We start from the raw sequence: 10,000 nt of genomic DNA on the forward strand, positions 1-10,000 counted from the left end.
AAGGCACCATGTCCATAATTTCCCTAAGGATCCTCTTACCGTAGTACTCCCTAAAACTCCCTCCCCTTTTTTCCCCCTCCTTCCCCTTTTTCCCCCTCCCTCCCCCTTCTCCCCCCTCCCTCCCCTTTCTTCCCTTCCCGTCTCTTCGCTCTTCCTTTTTCTGTCCCTCCCCTTTCTTCTCTTTCCTTTGTTTTTCTTTGCTTCCTTTGCCTTCCCTTCCTTTTCCTCCCCTCCCCTTGCCTCCGGTCCTCTACTTTCCCTACCCTTTCCTTCATTTCCCTTCTCTCCCCTCCCCTTCCCTTCCCTTCCCTTCCCTTCCCTCCTCTCTCCTTCCCTTCCCTTCCCTTTCCTCCCCTCTTCTTCTTCCCCTTGGGCCTGGGCAGTGAGAAGCCCAGATCAGTGGATGCCACCACGTGAAGGCATCACTCACGAGCACGTAGAGGAGAGAGAGAGAGAGAGAGAGAGAGAGAGAGAGAGAGCATTCACGTGTCTGGGACGGAGAGGAATGTTATTGGCTGCATTCAGGTGCCCCTCAAATGACCCCCCCAAACCCCCTGCCTTTGAGAGAGAGAGAGAGAGAGAGAGAGAGAGAGAGAGAGAGAGAGAGAGAGAGAAAGAGAGAGAGAGAGAAGGAAGGAGATTGAGATAGGAGAGAATGAAAGAGGGAAGGGGGAGGGATACTGAAAAGATTAATAACGAAGAAAATGCAAAGAATTATAGCTATACGATTAGAGAGAGAGAGAGAGTAGAGTTGGAGAGAATGAAAGAGAGAGAAGGTGGGGTGACACTAAATAGTTTAATAACGAAAAAAATGAAAAGAATTATAGCTATACGATTAGAGAGAGAGAGAGAGAGATAGAAAGAAAGAGAGAGAGAGAGAGAGAGAGAGAGAGAGGGGGGGGAGGGAGGGAGAGAGGGGGGGAGGTAGAGAAATTAGGAGAAAATGGAGGAGAGGGAAGGGGGAGGGATACTAAATAGATTAATAACGAAAGAAAATGAAAAGAATTATACCTATACGATTAGAGAGAGAGAGAGAGAGAGGGCTAATAGGAGAGAAAGGAGCCAGCGTCATAGCCTTACTTAACCGAGATTAATGATAGCAGATGAAGGAAGAAGGAAAGGTAGTGAAATGTCTTGCAAAAGGAGCTAGGGATCGAGGGAGATAGACGGAGCTGATGTGGAGCGAGAGATGAGATTCAGATGATGTGGAGCGAGAGGTGAGGTTTAGATGATGTGGAGCGAGAGGTGAGATTTAGATGATGTGGAGCGAGAGGTGAGATTTAGATGATGTGGAGCGAGAGGTGAGGTTTAGATGATGTGGAGCGAGAGGTGAGGTTTAGATGATGTGGAGCGAGAGGTGAGGTTTAGATGATGTGGAGCGAGAGGTGAGATTTAGATGATGTGGAGCGAGATGTACGATAAAGATGAAACTCCCTGACACCTCTTCCTTAGCGATTTATTTTTGGGTATGGGTGGTTAAGATCCTTTTGTAAGTTATTTATGTAGAGTATGGTGGTATTGGAAGGATTTATGTAACACAGAAGAGGACAGGAAGGTGTAATAAACAAAATAAATCGCGTAGGAAAGGGTGTTAGGGAGCTTCCTTAACAGATAAATATGGGCCGGGAGTAAGAAGTAGTGTCCTTCCATCAGTTCTTCTATATTTCTACCTTTTTTAATTTCACTCAATGACAATAAATCGCTTAGGAAAAGGTGTTAGGGAGCTTCTTCAACCTACGAGAATATGGGCTAGGGAGTAAGGGGTAGCATGTCCTTCAATGTGTTTTTATATACTTGCCTTTTTGAAGCGTACTCAAACAACCTACAGGAATAAATCGCTTAGGAAAGGGTGTTAGGGAGTTTCTTTAATATGGGCTAGGGAGTAAGAGGTAGCATGTCCTTCCATGTGTCTTCATATTATTAACACAGACAATATAACATTCAAATTCATCTTCACTTCTCACCCTACACTCTAAAATCCACCTTTCCCATCCACACCCTTGCGTCAGGGGCTGGGTGGGGGTGGGTCACTTCCCCGCTTGATGGAGGGTAGTGTTCCTTGACTTGTCTTGAACGTGTACAGCTGCCCGCGATGTCAGAATGAGAGTCGGTACATACATACATACATAGCCTACATACATGCTTACATACATACATCTATACATACATACTGGTACATGCATCCATATACATACATACATTCCCGTACATACTTACATACAGACTGACAGACTTACCCATACATACATAAACACGTACATACTGGTACATACATATATACTTAAATACATACATACATCTACGTACATACATACAACCATACACACATCACTACGCCATTTATGTTCATATTGTTCATTTTGTTCATTGTCCATTTATGTGTTCACTGTTCATCCATGGCACTGATCAGGCACGTTCATTATGTTCACTTAAGTTCAGTGGCTAGTTTTGGCTTTGTTCATTTAGGTTCATTTTTTCGGTTACGTTCATTAACCATTTATGTTCAGATTTGTATAGTTATGTGCAGGGTTCCTTACGTTCACTGAAGCCTCGTTACGTTCACCTGAGTTACGTTCAGTCAAAAGTTTGTTCAGTTACGTTCATTGGCCATTTATGTTCGTATTTGTAAAAGTATATGCAGGGTTCCTTACGTTCAATAGAGCCTCGTTACGTTCCCCTGAGTTACGTTCAGTCATCAGGTGTGTTCCTTTACGTTCTGTTCAGTTACGTTCAATAGTTATGCAGCCAGATTCCGTTTACTTACGTTCAGAATGTGTTCAATTTGCCACAATCTTTCGTTTGCATTTTTACGTTCCTCTGTCTTTCGTTCATTGCCCTCCTCCCATCGAGTTATGTAAATGTTGGTGATTGTGGGAATTGCTTGAGAGAGAGAGAGAGAGAGAGAGAGAGAGAGAGAGAGAGAGAGAGAGAGAAGGGGGGGAGGGAAGGAAGGAGGGGGAAGGACACAATAATCCTGAATAAAGGAAGAAAAAGAAAGGAAATAAGTGGAGAGAGAGAGAGAGAGAGAGAGGGGGGGGGAAGACGGAGGGACACGAAAAAGATGAATAAAGAAAAAAAAGAAAAGAGAAAAAGAGAGAGAGAGAGAGAGAGAGAGAGAGAGAGAGAGAGAGAGAGAATATGTACAGTACCTGAGAGAGGATGTGTGTGTGTGTGTGTGTGTGTGTGTGTGTGTAAACTTTTTCACACCATAACTCTCTTTTACTGCCTTTGTCTGTCTTACTTTGTCAATTCCTCTCTGTCATTCTCTCTCTCTCTCTCTCTCTCGCTCGCTCGCTCACTCGCTCCGTTGCACACCCGTCAGTCACCTTTCACAACTGAGGATGGAGTCTGAAAGGAGAGAGAGAGAGAGAGAGAGAGAGAGAGAGAGAGAGAGAGAGAGAGAGAGGTACTTACAAATAGAAATGTATAAGAAAGAAATTGTAGGAGTTACAAGAGGGAAGGAAAAAGAAAGTTTTTGGATATAAAGGAAGATGTGTGTGTGTGTGTGTGTGTGTGTGTATGAGAGAGAGAGAGAGAGAGAGAGAGAGAGAGAGAGAGGAACAGTTATGGCGTGTGAGAACAATTATGGAGAGAGAGAGAGAGAGAGAGAGAGAGAAATTACAGTAATTCCCGAAATACACCAAAGACGAGCCAGGCAACTGATTACTTTGATAACGTTGTGATGAGGCTGTGTCGATTATTGGGGCTGGATTATTACACACACACACACACACACACACACACTTTCGAAATGGGGAAATTAGGTCCATGGGGAAATAGGAGAGAGAGAGAGAGAGAGGGAGAGAGATTTTTTAGGGTACGATTCAAACTCTTCTGTCTTCATATACTCCTCCTCCTCCTCCTCCTGGCCAGGTATCACAGGAGTAATTAGTTTCCTGGTCAGATCACAGTTGTTGTGGTGTTGCTGGGAGGAGGGGAGGGGGTGGAGGAAGGGGAGGGAGAGAGTAAGGGGGAGGGGGAGGAGAGGGGGGAGGGAGAAGGTAAAGAGAGAGGAGGGAAAGATTAAGTTTGGGAGGTGAGAGAAGGGAGGAAGAGGGGAGGGAAGAAATGTGGATAAGGTGGAGGGGGTGAGTGGGAGAAGGAAGTGGAGGATGAGGGAGAGGGGGGGAGTGGCGATTGGGGTTGAGGGAGAGAATGGGGGAGAGAGAGGGTTGGAGGGGAAGGTAGAGGAGAGGTGTATTACATAAGGAGATTCTGATTTGGAAGGAAAGAGAAAGAGAGAGAGAGAGAGAGAAAGAGAGAGAGGGGGGGAGAGCTTGAGACAAAGGTGTGAGGGGGAGGGGGAGGAGGAAGGGGGAGATAGGTTACAAAGTGGATCATTTGGAGAGAGAGAGGGGGGGGGGACTACAAAGGGACACCGGTTTGGAGAGAGAGAGAACTGGGGATGAAAAGAGAAGTAGGGGAGAGGGGGAGTAGAGGCGGAGGGGGAGAGAGAGAGAGGGGGGGGTGACGTGTTAGGAGGAGAGGGAGGGGGGGAGGGGCTGTGGAGGAAAGAGGAAGAAAGGAAAAGAGGAAGAGAGAAGGAGAGGGAAAATGTATAAAGAAATAGTGAGAGAATAGAGAGGGAAGCTGAGGTAGAGAAAGAGAGTGGTAGAGAGAAGTAGAGATGAGGAGGAAGGGGGGAGAGGGTTAGGGAGGAGAGGGTAAGGGAGAAAACGAGAGAGGGGAAAGATAGGTGGAGAGGAGTGAGGGAGAAAGGGGGAGAGAGGAAAGAAAAAGGGGAGAGGTGTTATAAAGAAAGAAAGAGAGAGAGAGAGAGGGTGAAAGTGAGAGAGGGGAAAGATAGGAGAGGAGTGAGGGAGGAATGTGGGAGAGTTTGAGGGAGAAGGATGGAGTGAGGAAAGAAAAAGAGAGGAGTGAGGGAGAAAGGGGGAGAGGGGAGGGAAAGGAGAGGGAGAAGGAAAAGGGGAGAGGGGAGGGAAAGGACAGGGAGAAGGAAAGGGGGAGAGGGGAGAGTGGGAAACAGAGTGGGGTGGAAGAAGGTACAGATGAACATTGATAAAGGTGCGAATAGGGGAGAGAGAGAGAGAGAGAGAGGAGGGGGAGTAATTGTAAGAGAGGCCTCAGTGAAGTGGAAAGGAGGGGAGATAATTAGACCAAAGGGGTGGGGAGAGGGGAGGGGGGGAGAATAACTGGGTACAAAACAGCACTCTGGTTTAGGAAGGGGGGAGAGGAGATGGGGGAGGCTAAAGTCAAAAGGGAGAGGGGGAGGTAGGATACACAGGGGAGGGGAAGGGAGGGGTGAAAGTAGGGAGGGTAATATTACAAAGGGAGCAAACTAACAAATCTAATGGTCTTTTGGAGTAGAGGAGGGAGCTTAAGGGAGGAAGGGAGGGCAAGGGGCTTAAGACAAGGGAGGAAGGGAGAAGGAGGGGCTTAAGACAAGGGAGGAAGGGAGGTTGAGGGGCTTAAGACAAGGGAGGAAGGGAGGAGGAGAGGGGGTTTAAGGGAGGAGACGAAAGGAAGGGGAAGATGGGTTACAAAGGGAATGGGAGTGAAGTGGGAAAGGGAAGGGAGGAGAAGGGGGGTCTTGAGACAGGGGGATGAGGAGGTGAGAAGGGGAAAGGGAGAAATAGGATGTAAAAATAAAGGGAGAGAAGAGAGCGCTTTAAAAAAGGAGGAATAAAGGGAGAGAAGAGAGGAGGAGAATAAGGAGAGAAGAGAGGAGGAGAATAAGGAGAGAAGGGTCAGAGGGAGGAAGGAAGGATATAAAAAGGAGGACAAAGGGAGAGAAGGGGAGGACTGTAAGAAGGGAGGGACAGGAGGAAAAGTAGGGGGACTAAAAGAGGGGAAGGACAAATTAACTGAATGAGAGAGAGAGAGAGAGAGAGAGAGAGAGAGAGAGAGAGAGAGAGAGAGGCGAAAATAAAAAATAAATGGATGATAGAAAATGTGTCGCCTATAAAGGAGACTAAATTAAGAGATGATAAATGATAAGTAGAGATAAAAGATGGAGATTTGATTATGACGCTGTAAAAAGGTGAGGGGAAATTTAGAGGGAGGAAAAAACAAAGGGAGAGAGGCATGCGTTTGGTCCTGCGTGTGAGGGGAAGTGGGGGCAGGTGAGGGGAAGTGGGGGCAGGTGAGGGGAAGTGGGGGCAGGTGAGGGGAAGTGGGGGCTGGCGAGGGGAAGTGGGGGCAGGTGAGGGGAAGCGGGGGCAGGTGAGGGGAAATGACAGCAGGTGAGGGGAAGTGAGGACAGGTGAAGGCAGGTGAGGGGAAACGAGGGCAGGTGAGGGGAAGTGAGGTCAGGTGAGGGGAAGTAGGGGCAGGTGAGGGGAAGTGGGGGCAGGTGAGGGGAAACGAAGGACAGGTGAAAAGATGAGGTTAACTGATGTAATATGAGAGGAGGGGAAATGAGATGAGGGGAAAGGAATGTAAGGAAGGGGAGAGAGACGATGACGGCGAAAGAGGAGATGCAGGAGAGAGGGGAGAAGTGATTTGAGGAGGTAAGGGGAGATGACTGGCGAGGGGAAGAGGGGAAAAATGTTAGTGAGGGGAAGAGTACATATATTTTTGAAAGAGGAAACAGTCTCAGAGTTTGACCGTAATAATAATAATAATAATAATAATAATAATAATAATAATAATGATGATGATGATGATGAATGTTGACGATGATGATGATGATAACTGTGGTTGAGGATGATGACGATGATGATGATGATAATAATAATAATGATAATAATAATAATAATAATAATAATAATAATAATAATAATAATAGTAAGAAGAGAGGGAAGGGCAAGGGTAGTCAAAGAGGAAGAAAAATATGATAAAGGAAGATAAGAATTTGGCTGGAAAGAGAGAGAGAGAGAGAGAGAGAGAGAGAGAGAGAGAGAGACAGACAGACAGACAGACAGACAGACAAACAGACTTGATAAGGGGAGGAGAAAGATAAACTAATGAGAGGAGAGGAAAGATAAGAAGAGGAAAGAGTTAGATAGTGAGAGGAGGAGAAAGATAAGGAGAGCAAGAAGCAAGATTAGAGAGAGAGAGAGAAGATAGATGAGAAAAATTAAGATGAAGATAAGGAAGTGGAATATAGTCAGTAATGATGGGGTTAATGAGTGTCCTGGAGAGAAAAAGGGAAGGATAAGTAGGCTAATGATGGTTGTTACGAGCCCATTTTAGGTCAGAATTGCCCCTCAGCATAATAGCAGCATTGAATGATGGCCAGAATGAATGAAATGTATAATTCAAATGATATTTTGCTGTGTAGTGCTAATTACTTTGTTTTTAAATGTTTGCTTCATTCTGCTTGAGTGTTTCATTACCGGTATTATTATTATTATGATTATTATTATTATTATTATTTTTATTATTATTATTATTATTATTATTATTATATTATTATTATGTTGATGATGATGATTGTTATTATTTTACTACTACTTCTACTATTACTACTACTAGTACTCCTACTCTTACTACTACTACTACTACTACTACTACTACTACTGTACTGTTATTATTATTATTATTATTATAATTGCTTCTACCTCTTTTATGCAGTGTTTAGTGAGAGTTAATCAAATATCTAACTCTTCAGTTCGAGAAATATAGGGAAGAATAAGTCGTGTGGAGAGAGAGAGAGAGAGAGAGAGAGAGAGAGAGAGAGAGGAAAGGCGTGATAAACCCTAAAAGAGAGAGAAGAGGTTTAAGTGAAAGACAGTCATAGAGAGAAAGAAGAGAAAGAGAGTGAGCCATAAAGAGAGACGGAATGGCCATACCCAGCCCTCAGCACTCTTGGCACTGAGACGATTTTTAATATTAATTCTATAATCATCATCATCATCATCATTATATTATTATTATTATTGTTATTATTAATTACTACTACTATTCTCTCTCTCTCTCTCTCTCTCTCTCTCCTTCCATCTTCCCCTCCTTCCCATTTCTCCCTCTCTTTTTCCCTCCCTTCTCTGTCTCCCGTTCCCTCAACAGCTCTTTCTTTTCCATACCCTCTCCCTCCCTCCTTCCCTCCCCTCCCTCTCCCCTCCCCCGAGTGATGGAGGAGGAGTGGGAGGTGGAGTGGGAGGTTCAAGTGCAAATAACGTGTGTGTTTTCTTGGGTCTGTCCTCCACGCTTGAGGACCTCTCTCTCTCTCTCTCTCTCTCTCTCTCTCTCTCTCTCTCTCTCTCCGTGTGTGTGTGTGTGTGTGTGTGTGTGTGTGTGTGTGTGTGTGTGTGTGTGTGTGTGTTATCCAGGAAGAGAGACAATTATTCCATCTTAAGATTTTTTTTCTAGGATTAATTAGGGACTTGTAAACATTGTAAATACTTCCTTCGTTGTTGATCCTGCAAAACGAAATCTAAAATATAACAGGGACTCGATCTTAGGTTCTTCTGAATAGCCCATCCCTAGCCCCGTATCCTCGTGGGGTAAGGAGGCTGCCTAACCCCTCTTCCTTAGCGATTTACTTTTGGGTATGGCTGGTTAATATCCTTTTAGACTTTATTGATGCAGAGTATGGCGATATTGGTAGGATTTATGTAACGCAGTAGAGGACAGTATGGTGTAATTAAGCAGAATAAATCGCTTAGGAAAAGGTGTTAGGGAGCTGCTTTTTATATAGTTCTCTCACCTTAACTTGGCCCAAATTTTCATCCTTTTGCAGCATATTTCACGTAGCTCATTTGCAGCAAAGGACAGTATTACGGTTCTACATCCTTTCCATAGCACTTCTTCGTGACTAGTATTCAATATGGAGAGAAAGCAGTTACAGGCTATAAAGGAGAGAGAGAGAGAGAGAGAGAGAGAGAGAGAGAGTAATGATTTGAGATGTGAGTGGTATGTTTGTATAATCTTCAATTTGAGAGAGAGAGAGAGAGAGAGAGAGAGAGAGAGAGAGAGAGAGAGAGAGAAACAACACTAATAATTTGAGATGTTTCTGATAAATATTTCCTATATAATCTCAAGTTAATCTCCATCGCCTTCGTAGGTGAACCAATATTTCTTTACCTTGAACTACCATGTTAAATATTTCATCTTTCCTGTCACCTCACCTCCTCTAGATTCACCCCATATCCTCAAGAAAGTATTGTATTTTGTATTTTTTCTCCTTGTATATATTTTTTTATTTTGTATTTGTATTTTTTGTATTTTTTTTACCTCTTTTCCTTGTAACCTCAATTTTTTTATTTTCTCCTTTTTTTGTATTTTTTCCTTCTTGTATTTTTTTGTATATTTTGTATTTTCGTATTTTTCTCCTTGTAACTTAATTTCCATGTAACCTCATTTTTTTTCCTCCTTGTATTTTTTATATATTTTGTATTTTGGTATTTTTTGTATTTTTCCCCTTGTAACCTCATCTTGTAAACTCATCTCCTTCTAATCTCATTTCTTTGTAACTTCATCTCCTTGTAACCTCATCTCCTTGTAAGCTCATCTCCTTGTAAACTCATCTCCTTGTAAGCTCATCTCCTTGTAAACTCATCTCCTTGTAAACTCATCTCCTTGTAAACTCATCTCCTTGTAACCTCATCTCCTTGTAAACTCATCTCCTTGTAAACTCATCTCCTTGTAACCTCATCTCCTTGTAAACTCATCTCCTTGTAACCGCATCTCCTTGTAAACTCATCTCCTTCTAACCTCATCTCCTTGTAAACTCATCTCCTTCTAACCTCATCTTCTTGTAACCTCATCTCCTTGTAACCTCATCTCCATCTCGACTTTCTTCACCAGCTTCTTCACGTGTCTGCCTCCCCCTCCAGGTCACTTCACAGTATCTTCTCAGGTGACTTGTTCGGCGCCCCTCTCTCTTGACTTAGAGAGAGAGAGAGAGAGAGAGAGAGAGAGAGAGAGAGAGAGAGAGAGAGAGAGAGGATATGAGGAAGAGTTATGGGGTGTGAAAGATGAAGCTAAAGATAGGGTGGACCTGAGAGGGAGAGAGAGAGAGAGAGAGAGAGAGAGAGAAACAAATTTACCGCATGTACTCTCTCTCTCTCTCAAGGAATACAGTATGAATAATTGGAGT

The sequence above is a fragment of the Coenobita brevimanus genome, chromosome 51 (genome assembly GCF_032717465.1).
Source record: "Coenobita brevimanus isolate Jiangsu-jjx chromosome 51, ASM3271746v2, whole genome shotgun sequence".
In the NCBI taxonomy this organism is placed as follows: domain Eukaryota; kingdom Metazoa; phylum Arthropoda; class Malacostraca; order Decapoda; family Coenobitidae; genus Coenobita; species Coenobita brevimanus.